At 36.6% G+C, this 27,808-nt stretch overlaps 1 protein-coding gene and 2 long non-coding RNA genes across 8 annotated transcripts in view; 2 read left to right on the top strand and 1 right to left on the bottom strand.

Moving 5' to 3' along the window:
• LOC135164488 (uncharacterized) overlaps nucleotides 1–10,840 on the top strand; it is a 37,421-nt gene extending 26,581 nt beyond the window's left edge. Inside the window, exons 2-5 of one of the 2 annotated variants that reach the window (XR_010299310.1) lie at nucleotides 181–2,379; nucleotides 2,592–4,695; nucleotides 5,377–8,349; nucleotides 8,431–10,840. This is a non-coding gene — a long non-coding RNA (uncharacterized LOC135164488). Of the gene's footprint in view, nucleotides 1–180; nucleotides 2,380–2,591; nucleotides 8,350–8,430 lie in introns of both variants that reach the window. The other variant, XR_010299309.1, reaches the window with a different exon arrangement.
• LOC135164484 (tyrosine-protein phosphatase Lar) overlaps nucleotides 1–27,808 on the bottom strand; it is a 284,343-nt gene that overhangs the window by 186,865 nt on the left and 69,670 nt on the right. For 2 of the 4 annotated variants that reach the window (XM_064124879.1, XM_064124876.1), the window contains exons 1-2: nucleotides 2,441–2,632; nucleotides 1,769–1,813 (exon numbers count right to left, since the gene is read on the bottom strand). The gene's annotated coding sequence lies outside the window, so the exon portion shown is untranslated. Of the gene's footprint in view, nucleotides 1–1,768; nucleotides 1,814–2,440; nucleotides 2,633–9,419; nucleotides 9,546–27,808 lie in introns of those variants that run through there. The other 2 variants (XM_064124878.1, XM_064124877.1) reach the window with 2 other exon arrangements.
• On the top strand, nucleotides 11,668–26,876 carry LOC135164489 (uncharacterized). Of its 2 annotated transcripts, XR_010299312.1 has the most exons (7): nucleotides 11,668–12,126; nucleotides 13,219–16,915; nucleotides 17,093–17,364; nucleotides 17,831–17,973; nucleotides 25,076–25,427; nucleotides 25,534–25,640; nucleotides 25,715–26,876. It is a non-coding gene; the product is annotated as an uncharacterized LOC135164489 (long non-coding RNA). The 2 variants fall into 2 exon arrangements; XR_010299311.1 differs by having other exon boundaries at nucleotides 13,219–17,364.

The following is a 27,808-nucleotide window of genomic DNA, read 5'->3' on the forward strand; positions in this document are numbered from 1 at the left end:
GTTCGAATTTAAAGTAAAAATTATCATGATAAATAATTGTTCTCCCGGTCTTATAATTTATTGTTCTTCCCTTAATATCGAAATTCCTGTAAACGCATTTCTGTTTGATGTTTCCATTATTATTGTTCAATTATTAACAGCAGGTTGAGTTAATGAATAACCCAACATTTTCGCTTGCAGGTTAATCAGCGCTTATTGAGGAACCATGAGTCGGAATTACCGTAATCCGTCGGTATACGACTTCACTGAGATATTTGAAATTTTACTTCAGAAATACCATTCGATGACTGGGATATTCACCGTAGACCGCATGTCGGTAAAATATTATCGATAAGGTAGTACTCGTCTTATGATAATGTGTCATGACATGCGACTTTATTGACATAAGAAATCGTAAGGCATGGTCGGTAAGTTACCTTCGCAAAAAGTTGGTAATACAGGAATGTGATAATCACTTGTTCAAAAATATATTACTAACAGTTGCAGTATGACCATATAGTTAACAAATAAATAATTCATTTTCGAATGAAACCTGTTTCGATCTTGTAAACATCATCTGGACAATTGTAGGAGTGCAGTTTCATAATTTAGAAACGAACCGTTTTTTAAAATAATTTTTCTGCGTTGTACAAAAATATAAGATTAACATAAAGTAGTATTTATTCCGACTGATAACTCGCGTAAAAAAATATGTTAATGATTAATAGTAAGGAATGAGCCGTTAATATGAATTCTTGTTAATCGGTATCAGAGAAAAATATTCACTAAAAGTTATGGAGGTGACGTTCCCTTACGATTATGAAATCGTAGCCAAAAATTTAAGTGTTCTCATGATTTTCTACCCAAGATCATAACCGATAAATAAAATGTATGCTGCTAATACTTTGTTTGTTTGTAATTTGATTACAGATATTTATACATATCAAGTCATTGACTGAAATCGCATTTGGCATTTGCTTCTGTTTCGCTTTCAAAAATCGTGAATTTAAAATCGTTTTTTGTTCCTTTGAAAAGTCATTTCAGCTTTGAGCCCCTGAACTTGACAACTGATAACTATAATTTATTTCATTTGTTCAAATATTTGCTATCAGAATCGACTATATCTACGTATCCCTCCGAAGTTCTATCTTATATATGAGTCAGGAGGTTATTGTAAAGCTCTTAGACATTATTGTGCTGAATTTTATAGAATATCGTTCAATAAATGGCCAATTTTTCACGGGCCTTTATATACTCTCCATTTTTCAAATATACTTTATCCTAATTAAAAATTTTGTAATCAAGATCCCCCTGCAATAATGATACCCTGTGTTAATTCACAGTAAGTAAACTGAAATCAATATATTTCAAACAGCACTCTAATTTGATCTGTACTATAATTTGGAGTAACTGTGGGCATTGTACTTTCGCTTGTTGTAACTTTATCGCATAGAAAAAAAAACCAATGTATTTTCATCATTTGGGACTTCAAATAAGTCAGGTAAACAGAAAACCAAAATTGCCAGAAAACAGCTGGCTTCATTTTTCTTAGAACATATCCAGAATTTATCGAGTTAAATCTTCCCAGAATGTCAGTAATAATGCAAAGCCCTATCGGATTTTCCAGGTTCCATCACTTGTCTCGTCAAATTCATTATTAAGTTATCGAAATGTACGTGAAACAAGAATCGAATCCCAACGGAAATGTAAATAAGAACATGCCAATCATCTCGACCACTTTAATCATTCTTCGGTCAATCTGATTCAAAACTATCTGTTATTTACATACCTGGAAATTAAATCTCAAGTTCGATGTGGGATTCTCTAGCAGCTCCTGAAACAAACAAATATTTGTTTTAAATTCTATTTGCAGAAAAACAATTACTTATCGCTAGTAATCTCTAGTAATTAAAAGCCTCATCTCCAATTTTTTTGGCTCAAGTACACCAGCCAAATAACCTCAATCATAACAAGACATGTCAGCTAACAATCTCTGACTGATTCTCAACATATGATCGGATATTTCCAGATAGAAACAGATCCACTCTACGAATGCATTGTTTACACTGAATAACGTCGAGATCGATTGTGAACGTATCGTCAGTACTTCTTGATAGCAATGTTTACACAAATTTAACGACCGAGTCATAAAAAATTACCCATTATATTAAAATGCGTGGGTGAACTAGCCACGCGACTCAGACGTTGAGAATGAGGGAAAAGGGAAGGGTGGTGGAGAAAGGAAAAAGGGAGGAGAATGGAGACAGATAACATTTTGACGCACGAGTAGAATCGAATTTACACCGACAGTCACTCGAATTATTCTTTTACAATTCTCCAGGATAAATTTTGTGGCTTAAAACGTGGAATGTTACGATCCCCTGTGTTACAGAAGAAAAGGTAAACAAAATATCACTCGATTGGGGGGGATCAAACAATCGTATCAGTTAATGACACTCACCGCTTTCCTCTGTTAATTGTATTCATGAGGATTTTCACAGTCTTTGATATCGATAAACATCACACAGCAAGCGTCCATTCGCACACATATTTAATAACGTTAATATTCACTATAAAATCACGTGAAAAAGGTATAAAAATTCAATTGTTAGGAAAGTGACAAGAACATCACCATGGTACTGCAAGCTACGGAGCGGCCATATTGGGCTAGCGAGTGAGTGCTGCCCTCTGGATTCAATCTCATCAACTACGTTCGCTGCGGCGGGATAATCGAAGAGGGAGAACACCAGGGGGATTCGCGAAACAGAATTTTCGAATATTACGAATATTTTATCGCCCATATACTGAACAACGTATTACATAAATATTTGATCAGAGAATTTCGAGTTAAGTAGAAGTGTAAAATTATCGGTCAATATTGTAATGCCGATAATAGCGGATTCTCTATTCTCTGCTGGTAACACGCTTGCACAAAGAGACTATATTAATGTATTATTTTTTGTGCTGGTCGGGACGGAGAATTAAGCATCAAAAACAATTTTGTTAATGCATTTTTTATAAATACCGGAGTCGGCACGATTATTGCAGATGGTACCCGCACTTACCATCAGCCGGTGCTCAGACCGTTTCGACAATCCATAAAATGAATATTTCACATTAGAATTTATTTGGTGTTATCTTCTCAAACACGTAAAAGCTATAAAAAGTATTGGGCAGTAATTCGGAAAATTGGGTGGGAATAGGAGTTTTCAGTTATTTTCACACATTCATATATGCCACATAGTTTAGTACATATGTGAATATTAATAATTCTAAATTAATAAATATGAGATAGAACGTGATAGATAATTTATGTGCGCAAAAAACGTTATTTCAATTATTTTGTATCTATTTTATATTCTATTTTATATGTTGTATTATATATGTACACATGTAAATATATAGGAAATTGTTTCCGTATAAAACGAAGTTAAATCCTGCTTGAACATTGGTTACTAGAAAAATTTTAACGATAAATAATTTCTTTAAAAGTTAGGAGGCCCAATGTAATTGGGTTTTCTGTTTTGTCAGTTTTCAATCATTTTTCAATTTATCGTGAGGATAAAGTTGCTTTAGGAGGCGGAGGGTCGAGGATGTGTATCGGAATATCCGATGATATTTTTCAAAATGTTTGTTGAGGGAGTAGAAGGAAGGAGACGATATGACCAGAAAATTGGAATGTACACCAAGATAAAAGGTTCAATAAAAAAAATATTGAACTTTTGTAATTCGCAAGCGAGAATAAGGGTCCGATAAAAAGTAGAGACAATCCAGAAAAAAATTCCTACCACTCCGTAAATAATCCACGAACAATTCCATAATTTTCACAGAAAGTTCTGGATTTTTTTGGTGGTTCCTCCGTAATTTTTATCGCACCCTTGTTTTTATTTCGAAAGTGGCATATAATTTTGAGAAATTTTATTACAGGTGGGTGTTGTCAAAATTTCCATAATAATAAATTGGATAATTTCAATACTTGGATATGATCATATTCTAGGTGACAGTATCCCACCCCTTAGAAATTCTCTTCCACAAAATTCAATTCTTCTCCCAGGAAATTGATCGTTGCAAAAGTCATTGTTGTTCTCAGCATATATCTCCATCCTCTAAACTATGACCTAATTAATTCCCAGTATCGAATTCTCCTACATTCCCCCTCATTTCTATTCCCACTGCTGATCCACATGAAATCGAACCGTTAACAGTAATCTCCCTAGTTGACAACACAACAATAACACGACCAATTTACTCGTTTAATGATCAGCAAATCTCTGATATATGATTCCCCGCATATTTGCCGGTGAAGTTTGTGCATTATATATCCGATAGTTGGTAACAGAAACTGAAATCCATTATTCTCCGCACACAAGTGCAGAATTATTGGCTCAATATTAGCCTCACAACGATGAGATCACCGGATAGTGCACATTAGTGGTTGGTATACAGGTATACATCTGCAATTGTATTTTGCGACTAGGTGATCTCGAATCCCACCAAGTGTCGGACCAAACAAATTGGTAACATCGTACTTATGTAACATGCACCGTGATGCTAAGAGCAATTTGTGTCTGTCCAGAGTTCAGTGAGTCGAGGCTCATCGTATTCAAAGTCCACCCTATCCTTCGTAAACTTGCACCAACCCCTCTGTAAAAGAGTCAACGAACTTCCTTAACGAACTCTCCAAGAGAAACCTCTTTTCAGTGTTCATCTAATAAAGTTAAGAGATCGTAGCTATATATCCCGATAATAATTATAAATAAATAAAATTGAAAGCGTATGCTATGAACGATTTTAATCTTGTATCCTTGAAAGTTAGCAAAGTAAAATCCGAAGAGTTTGCTTAATGACGAGCAGATTAAAAAAGTGGTTACATATCGATCTTATTATTTATCTAGTTTTTTCAAAGTTTGCTCAAATCCTTTGCGACGACAAATATGGAGCTTGGGAATAGATTTCGGAAATTTTAGAAAGAACCATCATAAATCATCAAAACAATCGTTCGACGATATTTGGAAGAATTGTGATAAAAAAAAGTGACAAAAATAAGGTACAAAAATATTCCAGCACATCATTTCTTCTTCTGAAGATGTTCTGAATTTGACATCCAAAAAAAATCTTAAAAAGCTCTCTTCGGAACAAATATCCGAGCTAAAATTTCCTCCCAACAATCTTCCAAAAAATATTTTAACGTCACGCAGCAGATCTTCCCAAGATCTTTCGATGATTCTCCTGAGAATTTTCGAAAAATCTTCGAGAGATAGAAATTTTCCTGTGCGGAACGATGGGACGTGCTCCAGCAGTAAGAGACTATCGATCATATAACCTCTGACCTCTTCATACTCTGGACAGTCCCAAAAAACATAATTCAAGTCCTCCCTCACGTGATCGTATCTTCAGTTCGCAGATTGAATGAACCCTTCGCGTTCGAGGGAAGCGGCCAGATGGTACTGGTTCGGACGAGCTCTCCCCGAGAAATCGTGCGACGAGATCATCTGTCTTATTAACTGAACTTTCTGAATTACGTCAATTTAACCAGTAAAAGTATTTCATACAATGCCCATTTCCTGTCTTCTCTGCAGTCCAATTGCCCGTTGTCATTAACGCGACAATTCCGCGTCGCTACATGTCGCATGGTGACCTCGCGTGCATACAGAACATCGGGTGGGTGAATAGTACAGTATACACTGTATACTATACTGGATGAAAGTGGGGAAAAGCGAATAGAGATGAGAGGATAGGTGAATGGGTGGTGGGTGAACGAGGGAGATCTGAAAGTGTCTAGTGCAATTGCAGCGCACTGGCGTTGAAGTTGCATGTTCCACGCGGTGTGTGGTTGAGCAGTACTACCGAAGCACGTTTAACGCGCCAGAGATATCTGTTCGTTCCCCGCATTTTGAATAATATATATCGAGGGATGTCCGTTGAAGCGGAAATTTTTCCCTCTAATTCTAATACTCCTCGAATTATTCGATACCTAAAGGAGGCAAGGCGGTCTTTCTCCTGAATTTGAGAATGTTTCTATGGTATCCGGTAGCTTAGTCGGTAAAAGTGCCTGGCGCGACACTGGGAAACCCGGGTTCGAGTCCCAGTTGAGTCAAAGCGGAATTTTTTCTCTCCAATTTTAATTATCTTCAATTTTTTTTGGGTCATTTTTTCTCCCTTCCGCCGAACGTTACATTATCCGTAGGAGACCTTTCGCTCATTGCAGCTGGAGACAAATCAGCATTACATAATTAATTGGTTATGATTGATTTGCTCTGGGATGGAGGCATTGAAATCGTTCAATTATTCGGTTTCCTCATTTGGATCGGAAATTATGGAGAGCCATCTAACTTTGAAGAATATTGAGTTTGCGGCGAAGGTTTGCAGGGGTGAATTCACTGATAGAACCAGTTATTTATTCTACATGAGATTCGTTGACTATTAATGGCGGCGTTGAATGTGATCGTGTGAATACTTGTTGATAGGACACAAATGCATATCGCAATGTTTCAGATAAAATTTAGATGAAAATGACAGAACGGTCTGAAAAAATGTGAAAAAGGCTTTATATTTATAATTCTTCATATCTGTATGAAATACCAAATAAATATTGTATTCTATGTCTGGTATTTTAGTTTCAATTAAAAATATAATTTCAGATTATCCGTCATTTCCCCTGAAAAGTCATCTCTCAATCGATTTAACCGATGTTCGTCCTCATTCGACATTCTAAAGCGACTTCTGGCCCATCAATTCTCATTTGGTTCTGCTGAATCCTGTCAGTAGGATAACGACCGTAAGACGTATCACTCAGTGTTACCAAAATAGAAGAGAAGAAGAGATTTTAATTAGCGTCCGCATCGAGTCTAAATCGAATGATGATTCGAGATTATAGATGGGCCTTCCTTACATCTAATAACTAATCGTTATTTGTCACTCCGAAATAGGACAAATTTGATTTGAATTATTGAATCGGCAATGTTCATCCAGAATTAATAGCTTTTCTTCCTCTAGACTATATAGAAGATTATTAATTAATTATCGAGGTAGAAGTGTTAACCATTCCAGACGTGAATAGGAAGCAACGGAAAAGAGAAAATACAATTGGCGGAACTCTTTCCTCATCGAGCGCAAAATACAGCGGTGAACCGCAAGAAAGGGGTGTGAGGGTGCAGCGGTTGACAATGCGCGTTGAGGGTTAACAGGAAGCAGTCGAGTTGAGCTGAAAACAAATAGCGCTGTTTTACCATTTTCGTGTCATCATTTATCTCTCCTGCTAATTACTTTTCTTTCTGCTTCCATGAAAAAAGGGCTGAAGAGAAACGAAAGGTCATCGAAGCAAGAGCTAAATGTCTTAACGTGGGTTAAACCGTCCCACACAAAAATATAGCAAACTGTAGATGTATAAACATCAAGTTTGTGAGAATAGGAGTAAAATAGAAGACTCTAATTACGTTAATGAGGAGTCTCCCCAGCGATGTTAAAGGCCACCTAATGAGAGGTTCGTTTTTTCAATTTTTTATTCTCTTGAAATACCATCGATGAATGGTTTTTGGGAATCCATATCTACCCCTGCAGAAGGGCAGTTGCCTTTTCACGTTGGGAATTCTCCCGCCCCTGTCTTTCACAAGTACTTGAAAAGCATTGGGCGCAATTTTATCAATGAAAGAAAACTATGATTTCCCTCGGGAAGAATCGCAGTAGAGCCCCAAATGCCTGCACCCTAGCCATCCCAGAAGTCAATCTGTCACTACCCTACACTGCGAAACTAATATCTTTAGCAGGACAGGGTATTTCAGGATAGAATATTAATTCGAATAAAAAGTTTGCAACCTGACTTAATTCCGCGATAGCCGAAGAATAAAATCTGCCAAATGGCACTTTCCAATCATAAATTTCAAGTACAAAAATGAAAAAATTAAATGAGCTCCTTAAATAATTAAAAACACGTTCATTGCTCAAGTTAAAAATAAGCTCATTACATAAGTTGAAGGCAAGTTCATTAAATAAGTTACAAATACGTTCATTAAATAAGAAAATGGCGTGATTACAGAAAGAAAATGATAAAATATGCACTGAAATGTTAATGTAGTAATTGAACTTATTTAATCGAGCGTTATATCCAATTAACTGAAAATTAAACCCTGAAAGTGTTTATTTTATGTCACCTGTTTCCAGAAATCTCGTCTTGCCTGAACACACACTGGGGGTAGGGAAATACACTGACATTCTCCGAATTCACGTCCCCTATCCCCCGTGAGTGTGACTGTAATAGGAATTCACTGTAATAGGATATTTCGAATATTTTGTATCCACTAAAGTGATACCATATTTCGTCTATAAGATATTGCCACTCGCTCAGCTGGATATTGTTGTCATATTACACAGGTACGTGTATGACGTAAAGTAAATCCAATTTGGGATAGTTGCGTTTATGGAGATCACGGTAGTAAAAGACAATGTTTAAAGTTTCGTCATACCATGGAGTGATGCATGCTAATGCCTGAGACAAATCGCAACCCGTGAAGTGTACAAGCATCCAAATGAATCTTCAAACTTTTATGGATGTCTACTTAATCTTCTCACCATAAATGTGGCACTGAGAATACAATATGGAATACTTTATGCAGAAAAATATGGATTTTCAATGACAATACTCAGCTAGTCGTAGCTTTAAACTTTTGAAGAACTTTACTATTTACGGAATATACTTTATATTTCATGATGCACTTCTGGTGGACCATGATGAATAAATGAGACTCCATTATGAGAAACTTTTCCGTCACTCATTACTGAATTAATCTCCCCAAAGATTAAGAGGGAAAAAAATAAACTAGAGGAATAAGAAAATATTCGACATAAAGTCGTGCAGTAAACGCTGAATCACGGGAGTTCTGGTCGCAGTTTACGCACGTTGTTATAAAAAGTTTCGTGGGAAAGACGTGCGATATCGATTTTACAACTGGTGTGACTGGTAAACTCGTCTGCAAGTTGTTTTCCAGGGTGTTTAATGGATGAAATTAATTACATAACAAGGGCGGTAAGTTTTTAGAAAGAACAGAGAACTTTTATGATCACCAGACTCAAATGATTTCTATCACACGTGTTTCTGCGGAATTTTACAGTGTGACGTGCGTAAAAATTGAGGAATGGCCGCGCCAACGTGCGCCATTTGGCATTTTCCGCACGGAATCGTGTAAAATACTTTTCTGGACTAATGCTTTTAATGAATAACTCCTCAGAGACTTTTGGCACTCAGAATAGTTCCGCTTGGGTAATGGCAATTACTCGGGAAATTTATTCTCTCATTTTTACCCAATTAGAAATAAATTGGTTTCGAGAAAATCTAATTAAACTTAATCGAACCGGCGACGATTTTCCGATCAAATAATACGTTTGACGGTTCGCTCAGCCATGGCATACAGCCATTAATGATTTCCGACACTAATGATGGTTACCTGCGGTATGTATTCCACGTTCATTCCCCTCCAAAAGGTTGGATTGTCCAATGACAATGAAACTGATGCACAACAGAGCTGGATATGGTGTGTACCATTCGCAATACACTGAAAGAGAGTGAGTAGATCGTTATGCGTGGACTGTGGAAACGTTTCCGTTCTAGTTAATTTTATAACGTTATTAACATCCTCATTTGATTGTCTAATGAGTAGTTCTGGATGCTGTATGAGCAGATAACATATGATATAAAATTTTGATAATTAAGTATATTTACAAATTCGTAATTAAGTATAATTAATTAATTTTTTTTTCATCACGAATTAATTGGTACCTGGCTTTGTACGTTCTGTGGACTTTGTCAGCCATTTGCCTATAGCTCATTGAATTTTTATATTTTTCATGATTCGTTTTCATTTTCATTTAATATTGAAATTTTTTTCGATTACAAAATCAAAACAGCACTGATTGGCAAAATTAAACATTCAAAACTCACGTGAGAGGAGACAATGGCAATGCGACAATACCACTGTGATAAATCCATAAATTAATCTGGTAAACTTTTGAAATAATTATTCTTTTTGAATTAAATTTAGTGTTCCTTTTTAATTTTTCTGAGACCGAACTGATTGGTCGTTCTACATTCCATTTCAGAAGCCAGAAGTTGGGATTTTTTTCATTCAACGAAATGAAAGCTCTTAACCTCATCCATTCGAGTTTTAAGGAATGAATTATCGCTGTTTGCGCTTCAATATTTACGGTCCCGACCTTCAGATTTTACATTTTTCAAGAGTAATTTTCCATTGCACTTTATTTCATTTCCATTATCCTCTGAATTTTTGAATTCGAATAAAAAAAATCCACAGAGTGGGTTAAAGTGGATTAATTTTAATAAACATGATTACATTAATATACTAGGGATGTTTGTATGAAAGTGAAAAATTATTTCCGAGGACTCGAAAAAACTCCTGAGAATGGGACCTGCGAAGCTCGATAACGCTCGTAAATTATGAAGAGATATTTTAATACGAATGGGACAGAATTAAGAAAAGAAGAATTAAGAATTATTCGTTGCCTTTTCGTTGAAAAGGCAACGAATAGTTGTTGAATAATACTTCAGCAGCAAAGATTTATTAATAAATGAAGTAATATGTCATTGCACTTTGTCATTTACATTGCATTCACACAATCAAAGTTATTATTTTTAGAATTCTCTGGTTGGATTTTTATCCAGATGGAAATACTCCGGGCACCGCCATTTCTACCTCTACTCTAATATTAAGAAAACGATGGAATGTGACTAGGATGATTGTGATTGAACCTATACTCATCCCGATGCACATGAAGGATTGCCTTAGTATGAATAATCGACATTACAACTCAATTATGCGGTTGCAAATAGACCTTCATATCAGGTGATAGTAACTAGGTATGTGCGAAAAATTTCAAATATACTTTCCTCGCATGACGTTGTGTTAGTGCGTCCAGGGTAATTGATATTGCTCAATTGTCGATCACAAATCCTTTGAAATAAAAGTTGACCTTATCACAAGACGACGTTAGTTTTTATCAATTTTTATCAACCTCGTTATTGGTGACATAAACAAATCGTACAGTTTTCGAGAAATGAAGCACTGGAATGAAGTGAACCTATTTGGGCATCTCTCCCCTTTATGGGAATAGCCTACCCATACTGTGAATATCAAGCGTTACCCCGTCATTCACCCTTAACCCATCACCCATCTTTATCATCATGAACCTTGAACTTCCTGAAGGAAGTCGATGAGATTAGCATAGATATTGAACCTCGGTTTTGTGCTGAAAAATGAATAAAAAGAGAAGAGAAGAATGTCTGTGAAAAAAAAAATGTTCGAAATAATAACGACTACTAAAACTGGCTCATAGACTGTCAAGAAGACATTCTCTACTTCGTGTCGTCAAGTTTCGTAAGTTCTATAGAGGTTAAATATTTGATGCGTTACTTTATTGGCAGAATTTTATTTGATTTTAATTCACATTCAATTTCTCCATCAGAGGAGTTAAATCCCTATGGCTCCATCCCGAGAGCGGTTTAAAAAATGATTTCAGATAATTATTGCTTTTATATTCATATGACTGAAATAAATTAAAGAATAATTAACTGTAAAAACGGCTTCAATATTCAATATTATTTTTAGAATTCATTTATGAAACACGAGAGAATTGAAGATTCAACTCTCGTGGTTTTATGTTGAGGGATGATCTGAATTATCAATAATGAAGAATAATTTCTATAATTTTTTCGAAGTTAATTTAATTAAAATTATTAATGTTGTTACTGGATAACCAGATTGGGCTGATTGTCCGTAAAACTCAGACCATTTTCTCAAAATAATCCACTTTTAACGGTGTTGAGGACTGAAATCACGTACAAGGAGGATTTTCTTGAACAGCTGCCCTTTGGAATTGCATTATTCATTCCCCACACCTTCCCTTCTTTCTGTTTAACCCAAAATAATTATTTGACCCCATCAAAGTTGTATTTTCTTTGTTATTTTTTAGCAGTTAAATGTGTTCGAGCTGAATTATCTCTTCAGACGTTCTACAAATTGAAGTCAGACAAATCAAACCAGATTCGTTCTACTTAAGAAAGACAGGATGATTATTATTCAATAACGTGGCATTGTCTGGTCTTGTAGTATGATGACCTATTTTCAATTGGGCCGAAGGGTAAATAAAACTAAACCAATCATCCGAAGAGAATAATACAGATTTTCGGAGATATCAAAGTCTCCCTCGAATGCACAATTAAAATAGCGTTAAATGAGAGAATTGAAGCAGTTGTGAACAATTAAAAGATATTAATTTATTCATATCAAATTGTGGGGCTCGTTAACAGTTAACGAATCTCGTTAACATAAACTAAAATGTTTTTCCCAGTATGATTGTTTGTAATAAGACCAGTCTGTACATGTGAGAGTGAACCCTGAAGTCATACGGGAAAGGGGTATATATACCACCCAGATGAAGCCTCAGTTTCCATTCTCTTGAACCACGTTTTGGTTATTCTCAGCGCGGTATCTACCATCGTCGGGAGTGCTCACTAATTTCAGAGCTTAGTGGAGAAGCCAGGTTTATATCGTGTGTGCAGCGGCAAGTAAAATTAATCGGTACCTTTATGAATTTCCCAAATTCCCCGAAAAGTCGCTATCATATCTGATACCGTGTACTGCAATAAACTGAATAATTGGGTTCAAAACTTTATTACCTTTGATCTTCTCCAATTAGGTTGAACGGAAGTTGAGCAACAGGGAAATTTAGACGATATCCTACAGAATATACTGTTTATCCGGTGATTGCCGAATTCCAGGAGCAATTCGAATTGTTAAATTTTGATTCCATAGACTCTATTACAATTCATACTACGACACAAGATGATAATTTAAAAATTGTTAGAGAAACGGTAAAAGACGTCATCGTAAAGAAAGGTATAAAGACGTTTCGAAAACAAAATCACAAAATATGGTAGATGATAAGCTTTAATTGGTCAACAAGAGTCAGATATTATAGAAATCGAAACGAATAGCAATCATTTTTAGAGCACTACCAGTAGTATTTATCAAAAATCGAATAAAGCAGTGAATTGCATGATATAGTAATTTTCTCCAAATTATTATTCCAAAGCAATATTTTTTCCTGAAATTCCAGCGCTCAATGTTTTCAATTTCGTTTGTTCATTTTTCTCGATCAAATGCATTGTATGAGAAAATTAATTGTATTAACTTTTCCAACATTTTAAACTATTCAAATTTTCTTTCACAGTGTACAGTATTTATGGGCCTAAACCGATGTCTGAGGGCTCAATATTCAGCAGGAAATATTCTGTTACCCCTATGCAGTGGTACAATGCACCTCAAATGCATTAATCAACGGAAAAGCTGCGATTTTCTTACCACGAAGATTTTATTGTTCTTGATTACTTCACTTCAAGACTATCTCTGCCGTTTCCTCCTGCAGCCCTCATTTTTCCAACCGCCACATCAGTGGTATTCGACCCCACATTTCTTCTGAAGTGAAATAAACATAGTGGAGTAAATAGCACAGAAGAAAGAAATAAGTCGAGCCACAGACTTTAATGCATTAGAAACTAATTTCCCGTCATGACTAGGACAATTGCACTCTAATCGATCGTTTTATACAATTAATGAGGTCTTGTAGCTCGCGAAAACCAATAGTATTGCAGCTGACGGGGGTAAAAGTATTGACTACCCTAGTGAGATTTAAGAAGGTTTGATCTGTGTATCTAGGCTGGTGGAATGAACCCAGAGAGAAGATGATATTAACGTTATGCTAAGGATGAGAAAACAAATTAATGTAGATGAAAGCGAGTAATTGAAAAAACCTTAATTAAATTTAAATGGGTCCAATGAATCCATTCTATTCGCAGGTAAAAATTGCAAAGTGACCAGGGAAATCAAGTTGATGGACTACCACCCACTAATGAAAATATCACGTGATATTCGGTGCTCGTGTTCTTGAGAATTTGAACAGCTAATTGAATTAAGAGATGTGAAGTATCCAAACCTATGCATAACATCATCGAAACTGTTTATAACTTAGATTGTCAACGCTGTACAACAATAATGAAGGAAGTGACACCGAAATCACAGAGATTTATATGTAAACACGACACAAAGGAAAATGAGTAATGTCGACGAAGGAAAAAAGCCTCCGGCCACCAGTGACACTGCTTGACAGTGAATGAGAAGCATAAAAAAAATATGACGAGGTGCATAATGTTTTTTTTTACCAGAGAAATGCTGAGAATATTTGGAAAGTTGATAGCCACTGACTGCAAATTAGCGCAATCTCCATTATTTAAATTCACTGAATGTGAAAAAGGATCAGGATAAGTCGCACTCCAAGATATTGGCTGCCAAAGCCAGTTCTCTCCCTTCTAACTCTGTATAACTATTTTTTTCTTCTATCTTTATTTTACTTCCTCGGTCCATAATACTACTATATACGGCAATTTCTTTTCTGCGTTGAAAAGACGGTGGAATCGAGTACTTGTGGAGCGGGTGAGGATGAAGGGGAGAGAAGATCCAGCTAATAAAATTTAACCATTGACGGTGAAGGGAGGAGGGACGATGCCACTCAGGGCTCGCTTTTTTTCTCGTCTTTTCCCCTCGTCAGTCGCATTTTCTGGAAAAAAATTCCTCGAGCCTCGTGAGAGATATCTTATGATAATACTGTCAGGGATTATCCCATCCACGTGTAGCATTTGAAATTCTGAAAAGTTAATGCCCTTCAATTTCACTTCCCACAGGTCCTTTCATGCCTATACGAAAGTCAAGTGATTTGCAGAAATATAGTATTCTCGTTCGTCAGTGGGAACAAATGTCTAATAATTCATTATGGGAACGAACCTGACTTCATTCAATCAGTCTTTGCATTCATTCAAACTGCTATCATATTCATGGATGTCAGCTGTTGAGTCGTTATGCGGAGAAACAATGGATATAAAAATTTTTTTTTCTAAAGAAACGATTGTACCATTGAGATTATTATTACTGAGATGACTGCATTTCAGAGTAAAATTTTGTCTCTCCAATATTGCGATGATTCATTATTCCCTCAAAGGAACCCCAATTCAACAGAACATGATAAACGATCTTTTACCTGATTTTTCCAGAAAGGTGTCGCTTTTCAGCACTCACGATCCAGACCTATTCCCTTCAGAAAACTGCAGGTAACAAGAATGGTTCCACAAAAAAATCGCAATTCCTCGTAAATTCAAACGTATTCTTCGCAAACTTATTCCAAAGGCGATTAAACTTTTGACCTTTCGCTCCTCCATTATTGAATTCAACTCCTCACCGGCAATGGGCTCTAAAGCTAGATCATCTATCGATTACAGCCGACAACTTCCGGCAGTAATTTCTATCCAGAGAACCACCGATTTATAAATAAATAGAATAAAAAGGTTAATCGCTCCACAGATGAGAAATTGTTGATAAAAATTATCCTTCCACATGGGGACGACATTTTCCCCATCAACGGAGGAAAAAAATAGGATTAATTTTCCGCTGATTAGTGGAAAATCCTCACTCCTACGAAAACCGAGCCTGAGACAAATTGTTTATCACAGCCAACTGATAGTTAAAGCCAAGTCTATTTGACAGGCTTCACCCAATAGTTTTTGAATCTCGAATAAAATATATATCAATCCGAAAACCACTTGAAAAGAAATCTGGTCTCTATCATCAAATCAAAGCGATGAATTTTCATCCCTTTCACAATTTTATTTCCCTTTTTCTCCCAATCAACATTCCCCCTTCCCCCCAACTAAGAACATCGAGCAGTACCATCAAGGAATGGCAGCGTCACTCCGCTTGATTTTATTTAAACGTCTTATTTACTCGAAATACACGAGTACTGGATATTCGCCTAGTTCCATCTCTACCTGTTACCAGTACACCCCCGACAGTTGAACGACGACCTTCTCTTTCAATTCCTATCGTTCCCTCACTTAGAAAAGTAGATAGAGCCAGCAACTCTGACAAGCCAACTGATTAGAGACTGTTTGTCCTGTCAAGGCTCCGAGTTTGTACGGTGAAAACGCCATCCACAGCAATCGAAATTGAAGACGTAGAGGGCTCAGAAGAGGGGAATTCGTGGGCTTGAGCAAAGGTGAAGAAGACAGGAAACAGGGATAAACCTCCGTATCTGAGCAGACACAAGTGAACATCATTTTTACATACAAGTAGTCAAAGTAAATAAACGAGGAGACATCGTACAGAATAAAAAAAAGGGGAGTTTAAACTAGACTGGAATGTTTCTGGCCACAATCTGCGGAATCGCCGTAAAGTTTCAGACCGTTTTACATACTCCAGTCACCCAAACAGCCACCGGAATGTCTTGTGACGAACACGAGGGCTGAGAAAATAGAAGGGGAACAAATAAATTTCCCAGTGAAAGGAGGAAAAAAAAAATTCAACATTGGTGGAGGGGTGAGGAGGGGAGGCGAAGTTCTCACCCGTTCCAACTGGTCGAGTGGAATCTGGCGGTTAGCCAGGAAATAGTGAAATTGATAAAATTTGCCAAGTGGAATTGTGACTCACACTAGCAGCCCATCGTCGCTCGATGGGAGTTCCGCTGGGTCAACAAACCAGGACTGGCCAATTGGCAAATTGTCACGACCGTTGCAACTTGGCGTTATTGTATCACAGTACTTGTTATTATTATTTCAGGTTTTTTTTTGTAGTTTCTACGGGCTTAGTGAACTCGGTGGACTACTAATGCTTATTCCCCGGTGAGTTGGGAGTATTAATTTTTCATTTCACTTTATTTCTCCCCTCATTCTCTTGAGTCAACATCTTTCGAGTGTGCTTCGTCAGCACATCCGCAAATGCTCGGTCTTTTACTCTTTATATAGCGAAAAATATCTTGAGAGAAACACGAGTGAGTCACAGTGGAGTGGAGAATCAATTATGCAGAATTGTGGAGTGAATCGATGGTCTCAATTATTTTTTATTACTATTATTATTTATTGTTATTGATAGATGGACGTTTATATATAGGTTTGGAAAATGAAAAAGATTAGGAGAGATATATGTTTTGTAAATCGGCTAATCTTGTGTGTGAAGCTACAGAAAACAACACATCATTCTATTTATTCATATCCCCATTTCAGATTTACCAAAAAAATTATTTTTCCTTTGCGCTGGTTCTCAGTATATGTATACTGTTCTCTGGAAAGTCGCCTCTGGCATTTTGTATCGCAACCACCACGACAGAAACCAACATTTCAGTACTGAATTTCGTGCAGAGTTCTACGAGTTGCTGTAATAGTGGAAGAAAATGCCAGTGAAAAATATGATATGTGGATAAAGTATAAAGGGAAAAAAACATTTTAATGAAGTGCGAGAATGGAAGTCGGATAGTCAGACTCATTACCACTGTGAGGTAAGATACATATTTGTACATTTCATTATTACAGTAGTTACGAGGAAAACAGATGAGTTTTTGTGAGTCACTGCTGTGCAACTGGATAAAATTCATATTTTTACTGTCTTGTACTGGTTGAATTCCTTTTTGGGCTTCTGTCAGATGAAGGAAAAATAATTTTCTTTTTATTTCCTATTTTTTTTTGACGTTACAAATGTCTTCTTTGTTTTACATGGACTCCTGCCCGCCTCTCTGTCAATGTCTTTTGCCCTTCCTGCTCCCCCTTGCCTTGCCTTCTTGCATCTCCTTCCCCTGCGGTACTGTGGAACCGACTTTTTAGAGGAAAAATAAATTTTTCACATTTAAGTGCGTGTTTAACGACTTGAAGCAAAATACACGTCATCTCAAGTGGTGGAATTATTATCAGAGAAGAGTGATGTAAATTTATACGGAATCCGCCTGTGTTTTTCTTGGTGTGTTCCAGGAATTGTGGGTTTTAGAGGAGGCAATATACCGTCTAATGGTGATAATTTCTTATATCTATATATAATTCAGAAATGGGTTCTTGAAATGCAGCTAATAAATACTACGATAATTGGGAATGAAGAGAATGAGAGAGAAAATATGGTGAGTTTTTTATAATAGAGATGTAAAACAATAATGGCCTGTTAACAATGCTTCACAACAAGTTTGAAAAAAATATGAATTAAATTTGAAATATAGGTAATAACAATGCGATGTCTGAATTTAATAAATAAAAAAAGTCATCATTATGTCTATTATGTCTATTGTTGAGTCGGATTGCAGAAAAAAATGTTCAAATAATATAAAAATAAAAAAATGCCCGAAAATGAACGAATAATCCTAATGATAATAATATAAAAGGATAATATAACTTTATAATAATAGTATAGAATCTCATGTATTAAATATAATTTGATTAATCAATCAAATTCCCTAAACTCAAATTGATTGGACTGTCAATTAAAAAATATGTGAAAGGACCCATCAAGAATGGAGTATATCGATTGTCAAGCACAAATTGTTATCATAGAATACCTACAATCATCAAATGTAGTTCATGAAGAGAATGTAACGAACGTCAATTAAATTAATAAATTCGCAAATGGTTTGTTCTTCCGCAAATTGAATGAAACCATCTACCATTTCAATGCCCTAGTGCATTGAAATTTATCCATCAGATCATCGCAGTTTATCCCTCAACAGTTTTCGAAAATTTTCTTCAATCTCATTTCGCTCCCCAATGAAACCGTAAATTTAGCATTTTTATTGAATATTTCTGTAATATTCTACCGTAAAGTTTTCTACACTTTTGCCAGTAATTCTTATTCAACTTTTCTCTCCACCTCGAAACATAAATCGTACTACTCTACTGTGCCATTGAATTAAACTCAATATAAAGTGATGTTCGCAAACCAACAAAGTTGTAAACCAATGGAATTCGTTCGTATTTCACCGTCAGCTTCGAAAAAAATAGCGCTTAACATAACGCGAACGTACATTTACCTCCGAAAATTTAACGTGACTGAAAATTTTATGAACTGCTAGTTCCTATATTCAATAAAAACAATCATATCATTGAAATAAAAATTCAGGATGAAAGTAAAATAGCCCTCAATGGGAAGTGAACGACAAATCTTTGCTCGACTTGGAGTAGCATCTAAGATTGCTTACGGTATTGAACGCAAAGAGGAAAATCGTCGAGCTCACGCTTGAGCCGATATTGCCAGCTTCTAACTCGTTCTGCCAAGCGAAAACTCTCTTCTCTACTTTCCTTCCAATTCTCTTTCTGCCTCCACTCTTTTCTCTTTGAGGCCTTTCCCACCTTCGTCAATTTCTTCACTCTCCGAGGTGTCTTTGGAAAGTTCACGACGGGGAAAGATCCTGCTTTTCCTCTCATTTTTTTTCCACCTCCTCTCCCTCTCTCTGTAATGTGTAGATATCTCGTGTGCGCCTCTCTACACATCCACATTTTTTCTCTCATTCCTCAATTTCTATTTGCGCCCTTCCTTTCATCTTTTGCTTTTTACCGTACGTCCTGGGCTCTCCCCGGGCGCCACCTACTTTTCTCTCTGATGTAACACCTCTCCAGTAAGAAGAATGAGATTCGTTCCTTGGATTCCAGTCAACTATCCGCGAAGAAATGTGTTCATGAATTTTAAAACATTTTATGTAAAAATGATAGTGGCAATTTGTGAGAATTCGCGAGAAATTTCCTTCAATGGAAATGGCTCAAAGTAGAGGGAACAAGGGGAAATAGTCAGACGTTGGAGGGTGGAAATATTGATGAAATATAAGGAAAATAATTTAATTTATTTGATTTCATTGAATTAAATTTGACTTACCCTCCCCCTCTCCCCCCTCCACCGACATCCAAGTACAGTAATAATGTTATGAGTTAATTCTACTCATACAGTTTCATACATTTACACAGCAGATGCAATGTATGCATCAAGATGGCGATGAGGTGAATCATTAAACTGGATCGTTTACGATCTTATTCAAGATTGATGTTACACCATTAACGTCCCGAGAAACTACAAGCAGTCGGGGAAAACCTAATAATAGGAGTAATTTCCAATTTACCATCCTCCCTTTTGTTTTGCATGAAATTATCGCCAACCAATTGTTGAAACGGTTTTTAATCAAACTTCGGAGAGTTTTAGAATAGCGAGAGGAAGCGAAACGACAGTGCAAATCGAGGGGAGAAATCGATATTCAGACAAGGTGTGGACCCTTCCTTTGAGTAGGAAATTTAAAGTTTCTTTCAAGTGGTGCGTAAAAGTATTTACGAGTGAGTGGAAAAGAAGGGGTGGGAGTGTCTGGTCATGGTTGGATGCTTCTAGTGGCACGGCATCACAGCAACCCCTCTTTTTCATCTGCATTCCTTTTTTTAGCTTCTTTTCACCTCGCCGATTCTGATCATGGCACTTTGGTCCAATTGGGATTTCATTTTTCCCAGTCGCTTATTCCTCCTTTTTTTCCACTCATCGAGGGGAGTATTTTGGACTACGCGACTGAGCAACTTCAGGATCAGAGAGTATTGGAAGCGAAGAGAGCTCTTCAAAGTGTGTTAACGTTAACATCGTTGAAACGGTTGAAACAACTCAGTGAACTGTTCTACCCTGTCATCTTGTTATATCTAATAGCTGCAGACCTGAGCATTACTGATGGCAGTTTGGTGAATTGAATATTGTCCTGCTTGGGAATAAATTGTGGACTGTTGGTGATAAATGATGAACAACTCAGCAGTTTGATGAAGTGTTGGAATCGCATGCGGTGCGACCGAGACGGAAAATTAGAAAATTGAAAATAATTCGTTTAATGCGCCTTCGCAAGTCAGAGGGCTGTTGGTATTCCATTAGGGTCAATTAGGGTAGTTTATGAAATAGCTCATTGGCAAATTGGCTAAATCGATAATCAAATAATTACCGAACTTTTAATGTTTTTTTACGATTCCTTTTCTCGTAGTCAAAATCAGAGGAAACTCCTCTTCTGAGCTCGAGAGGTGGCGTCCACCTCCTATTTCCATTCGAAAACATCGAACATTATACCGTTCATTCAGTATTATGAACCCTCCTTCCTTATTTGCATGATCGTCCTGATACATAGGATAAATTTCCCGGAAATTGGATATCAAATCACTTAAATCCGGGCAAATAAAAGTGACAAAAAAATTTAAGGTATAGATATACCGCCTGAGTGCGATGGTTATCCCACAAAAGCCCATGTATGAATTTAAATTTGCAGCACGTAACGAGAGGATAATATCGTTCTCGGACGCGAATTCTACGGGTATACGACATCAGCGAGCCAAACTGGATGAAAAAAAAAAATCAAATAAAAATGTGTGGAAAAAAAGTGAAACAGATACTGCAGTGGATAACGAATGTGAGCTCAACATGGAGAAGAGCCTCACTCACTCACTCCAAATGCTAGAATGGGTTTTCATTGCAATTTTTGAATATTTGAAGTAGACAGTTATCAATAAATACTACGATTTGGAAGCTCATGGAGCAGATCATTGGATACTTCAATACTACAGGAAACATTCGGTCTCAAACAAATTATCAGAACAAAATGAAAAATTTTTCTTTAAAATCTTTTTTTTTTCGATGAAATGGGAAATTACGTTTTGGCGTATCCGCATTTAGAAAATAAAGACTAGATAGTTTACTTTTGTTCTACTATTTGACTGTACTAGAAGAGAGTCTCACTTCGCCTCACTTTTGGCTGAATTTTTTCAGGAAAATTCTGGATTTTCTTAGTCCACGTAGCAACCTCAATTCAATCAGATTTATTGAGATTGCTGAAGATAGAAGACTAATCAAGTTGTTTTTTATCAAATTAGAGTTTTCTGTGGATGTTTGAAAGAAAAAACTGGGTCGTGAGGTCGTTACATTGCTCTTTTTTCAGTTCCTGTAAATTTTGTTAGAAACCAAAGGATTGGAGACAGTGGGCACTCTCTGAGAATGAACAACTCCGGAAACTAAGCAACGCGATCGCTCTGGCGACAATGCGATGGATGAGAATGTACCAGGAAGGGGATGAGGTGTAGTTGTAAGCTCCGATAGACAGCGCAGACATAACAGTTTGGGATGAATTGATCGAAGAGGAAAAGACTGACACGAGACAACATCCACAGATATACAATAAAAAGTCGTTACGTAATTTTTACCTGAGGTTACATCATTTTTGGAGATTTTTCCTAAATCTCTTGTTGATAATCGCAATAATATCATTTGGACTCTCTGAGTCGATCGCGCAATCAGCAAAAGACTGGGTATTTGTGAGCAGATGGCGGAAAAAGTGGAAATGTTATAATTCATGTCAGGAGGAAATGACAGGTCATAAGAAAGAGTGATAATCAGGCAGACGGGGAAGATGACCATGAAGAATAAATTGATGCAAGGTCTCGAGGAAGAGTAGTTAAAGCTGAGATGAAGGGTAGAACAGACGGTGGCTGATGTAGAGGTCATACCCAGGGGAAGCTGATATCTGTGAGGAGTGGAGCAAGTGTGAGGTTGCAGAAGGAGCTGTGAAAAACTATGAGAGATGGTAGACGCTTGACTACAAAGTGAAAACAAAATTTTACGTATTATATTATGTTACTAATATGTGATGTAGCACTTTTTAAAATATTTTCTCTTCTAGTGATACCACCAGAATTTTTCTGACTATTTTTTTCTGTGAATGGGTGTTATCTATTATTGGATTAAAATCTAATGGTCTACAATGGTGAGTGTGATCAATTTAATTAAAAACTGATCGAAAAATGATCAACTGGTCAGTTGTTGATTTCCTTCTGGTTTGAACTTCCACTCGGTTTTATTCTGATAATTTATAATTTCATTTAATACATTTTATGTAATAATATACATATATCATACCATACGATGTTAAGGATATCGCAAAATATGCTTGAAAAACCACGACACTGAATCTTTTTCAAAGGGACTGCCAACGCCAAAACTCTTGATTAATTCAGTTGACAGTGAATAAAACCGATTGGAACAACAAATTTGTAGCGTCAATCGTTTATATTAATGCGAATGAAACGTGCCAAATGGGAAAGCACCAATATGATTTTGGGGAATGTTAATTGACGATAATCTGTTGGACATATCGGATTCAATGGAATACACCAAACGTTTGCATAGAATTGCATGGTATACACTGGCTCATAACTCTTTGATGAATTCAACTATCTGGAGAGTGTAGTCATTTGAATACGTGACACAGATATCTATCCATACATTATCCAATTAGATTGCATCGACTAATCACTAGACTGATACAAGAATTTATTCGATATTTCTCGAATGTACTCGTTCCATTCGTGAGTTTTTTCTTTTAGATTTCTCCTACATCATGTTGACCCCACAGGAAAGGTATTCTACACTCAGAAAAATGATTATGAGAATTAATTGCGAGGATCAAATGATTAGCATTCTTTAAATAGTGCGCTATACCGTTATTTTCACAAATGAAATAACGAAAAATTCGATTTCATTTACGTTTAATAATTTTTATAAATTATTAATACAACTTTAATGAAACTTTACATAAAATAAATGGGCTCCACAGAAAAAAATTAGAATGAACCAATGATTTACTTGACATAAGAAAAATCCTCTTCCTCGAAACACAGAAACGAGTTTATTTATATTTTGGTCTTTGAAAAAACAATACTAAAGAGATGTAAAATTCCAAAATTTGCTTTTGCTGAGGTATTCGAGACTCGTGATCCTGAGGGGCTTTCACAATATATCTCTTCAACAGAGAACATAACCATATCGATGAGAGGAGAGAGATAGAGAGTACAGTGCCACCGGTGAAGAAATATTTGGTTTCATCTTAAATAAAAAACGACGACAGATTCTGTCAAGAATACCGGTGGAGTATGTTGACAGTCCTCGTTATGTTGGAACATTTAACGACTGTAAAACTGACGGTCAGATTAAAACCACACACTCGTGAATCGGCGACGACGAGAACAGGGTTCATGAACCCCTGACCGAGGGCTTGGAAATGTTCACTCACTTGAAATGATAACAGGAATTTTCAATTCAAGAAAACATATTTTTCTTACAAAACTTCCTTTTCAGTCAATGTATTGAAAAGAGGGAAAATTTTATTTCCCCAGTGACACTTCTGTCTAGGAATACGTGACAAAAGAAACGATTGAAATTCAATGACCCATATTGATTTCATGACTGACCACTCAACCTCTGGATCGTCAATCAAAGCTTATTTATGCTGCACTAACCTCATCAGCTGCTTTGTATTACATCTCGGAAGAGGTCAAGCTCAACGACATGTCCTCTAATTACGGTACCACCGTAACCTTTAGGAATATTATAAAAATGATCTCACATTCCTGTTCATTGGACTAACCAATAAATTATTGACCCATAATCTCCGACCGATTGACAGTGAATTTCGATGAAATTTGACATGGAGTTTCCTCCGATGGCACTGTGACGTAACTATTCTGAATGGAACATATCAGAAGTCAGGAATCCAGAGGAAAATGTTTGACTGTGCATTAGGATCGTTAAAGACTATTCTGAGATAGTTGAAGCGAACAAAAACCTTGCGAACGTTTGTCGAAGGAATTCGGTGGTTGAAGAGTCTCTAAAGCACCTCATTTCCGTCGAGGACTATTTACGGAAAAAAGACATTTGAACAAAGTCTATTTTTTCCATTTTGAGAGCTGCAAGAATCAGCCATTCACATGTGAAATCAAGTCCGATTAAGCACTACAGGACTTCGACCATGTCAGACATTCATGGCAAATTAGAATAAGAATAGAATTATTCCCTTATTTATCAGAGATAGAATATCTGAGTGACACAGGACCAAAGTTTGCTCAGAATAACAGTGATCAATGATGAATGAATAGTAACTATAGAATGTCTGACAGTGAATCGTCAAACCATTACGTGTAAAAGAAGCCCATACCGTTTAAAATGTAATTAGTGTCAGTATTTTAAATAAAATCACACAATTATCAGAATTTTCAGTTTTCCTGTAACGAAATATTGAACTCATTTTTAGATTATGTTCATTATTTTCGACTAATCAACTTCACATGTCACATATTTTGCACATAATATATGCATATAATATATGTCAGTATGTAGGCCCTTCTATCAACATTTTTCTATTCATTTCTATCAACCTCATTCTATTTTTGTTTCCATAGATTTCTCATCAGAATTACCAAACGAAATATCAAAATGTTCGTTTGATTCTCTGTTCATGAAGTGCATGAGGAGACAGCATTACTTCCATCTGGTGAATAATCTATGACGACGACGATCACAGGCTCCTAGTGAACATTAAGTCGGTTCTCCCAACTAACGAAGCGCCATGATTAAATAATGCATTGACCGGAGAATCCTTTAACGATGAAGATATAAATGGAACACTGAAGCCACGAAGGAGACAGTGGAGAAAGTCAGTATCGTCACACTGACTTGTCCATTTTCGTCCACCACTTGGAATTTCGTATTGCAAGCTTCAAAAGCTTCAAAAGCCATCAACCCTCCATCTTGGTGAGAAATCTCTCGTAACCGTATCTTCCATTGTATTTGTTTCATTCAAGTTATATACAAGTTATATACTTCACCACAATTCCACACCTTTTATTCCTCTCAACAGCATTTTTCCAACTTCACCAGCAACGTTTGACCAATTCAATCGTTGGTTATCGGCGACAAATCAAAGTTACGAGAGGTCGCCACATACGACCATCGCGATATTCCTGGGTGAGTAGTTATTTTACTTTTCAGCCTTTGGAGAGGAACAAAAATTGTTTCCATCTTTTTTTCTTATTTCATAGGAAAAGTGGAAGAGCGTCTGGAGGGAATCGATATATTTTTAAAATCACATTGGACAATGGATAAAAACGGAGCAGAAAGAGAAATTCTGTATGGGGGAATGACATAGAAATCGTCCGGATGAGAACCTGAAAGAACAAACTACGTCCGAAGAAATCAGAAGGATAAGCCTTGAGGCAAAAAGGATAGTGGATGGGGGAAAAAAGTCGGGCAGAGGATGAGCCGTTTTTTCTACGTCCTATCCACCCTCGGCTGTCGACCCACCCCGATAACCATGCATGCCAACCTTCCAGCTATTCCCGCCAACCTTCCAATTACTCCGAGCTACCAATTCAGTTCACTCAGAAAATTAACGATTAATATGAGACATTTAACTCTGCTATTATCATAACTTCAGAATAATTTACCGATGTAGTCATTATTTTACGATTGAGTATACGATTTAATTTCATAGTTGTTTTTTTTTTCAATTTAATTCCAGATCTTTATTCAGTCAATTCTGTAAATAATTTGACCAATTAACTACCGACAAGATCGAAGATTATCACCCGAATGCAATATTTTACTCTTATCTCCAGTAATTCAAGAACAACACATCCAACATATTGATTAACCTCAACACTTCGGAACACTTCGTATACATTTTCAAGGACCTCAATTAAATAACATACTCTGCCACAAAACAATCATCACACATACAAATGAAATGTTTGAATGACTATCGTCACCGAGTCCCTCTTCTCCTTCTCTCATCGTTTTACCGATATTGCATTACTGCGTTCAATTCTTCGTTACCATTGACAATGAACACAATGGGATTTTCTGTCATACCAATGGCTGCTCTCATGAGTGAGTACCCAGCAGATCGTTAATACAATTTGATCATAAAATGTCCTCGTTTAATGTCCACAATCGCTGTGAGCATAACTCGTTGGGATTCCATAATATGCTGAATATATCCAGTCAGTGAATTGTATAGATTTACTAGCGGTTTGACTCACTCACTATCCTCTCCCGTATGAGACTATTCTCTGTTCTACGTCTATTGATAGCGAATAGCGATCCAAGAATACAATTTACAATTATAATCGCGTGATTCAGGAAAGTTGAAATATTTCAATTTGCCGTTTGGAATTGAACTGCCGCGCTTGTTTTCATGTTTTGCACTACTGATATACGAAGGGATGAGGGAAAGGGAGGGGGCGGAAAGGGTAGGGTTGGTGGAAGGGACTGGTAGAGGGGTAATTTACGTCGTTGCACTTGGAGCTACGATTCGACAGGGCTCATTTTTGTAACAACTATGAGCAGAGTGGAACTGTAAAACAATACACGGGAATATAAATGCTCACAATAACGTGTGCAAATTATGTTGGCATCACGAATGAGATATATTACCTGCAATTTTTCTTTTATTCCGTTGGTAGTATTTGTCTGGTCTGCATATACACAATCGTTTGTCAACCAGAACCACAACCTGTCAACTCAAATTTTTCTACGTCTCCTGTGCCTCGGCACCGTCACTGTTTCACGTTATTGTTTATAACTGACAGTCTGATAGTTGCTGACAGCTACCGCCAACGCTTTTACCTCATTTTATCATGATTTTTTTTTCAGTCTTCGGCGATGGTCGGGGAGGCTATAGATCACGGAATTTATCTTGTTTTATGCAGTTTGTTGTCTCTATTCAAAACGAGATTTTCTTTCCGGGGGTGAAACGCGGGGTTCATAGGAGAGATCAATTAGGGTGGGTTGAGTGTGTTAGCAGGAAATGAGGTTTTGTAATATTTGTAGGGAATTATTTAAATTTAGGGATTTCAACGAGTTCTGGGGTTTCTGTAATGATTATTTGATTTTTTAATTTCAGTGGTGGTAATGTTTACATGAGAATTATTTTGATGAACGGGTATGCCAGAAATCATGGATTCTCACTGGTTATTGCTAGTACATTTTTACGCCAGTTCGTTATGTAATTTGCTTATCGATTTTTCTTCCATGTAAATATGGAGAAACGTGCGTGAGATGAATGAGAATTACACACCGTTCCACTACTGTTCTTCGCGATGAAAGCTACATTTTTGTTAATACTCCCTCATATT

Source organism: Diachasmimorpha longicaudata, chromosome 7 (genome assembly GCF_034640455.1).
Source record: "Diachasmimorpha longicaudata isolate KC_UGA_2023 chromosome 7, iyDiaLong2, whole genome shotgun sequence".
In the NCBI taxonomy this organism is placed as follows: domain Eukaryota; kingdom Metazoa; phylum Arthropoda; class Insecta; order Hymenoptera; family Braconidae; genus Diachasmimorpha; species Diachasmimorpha longicaudata.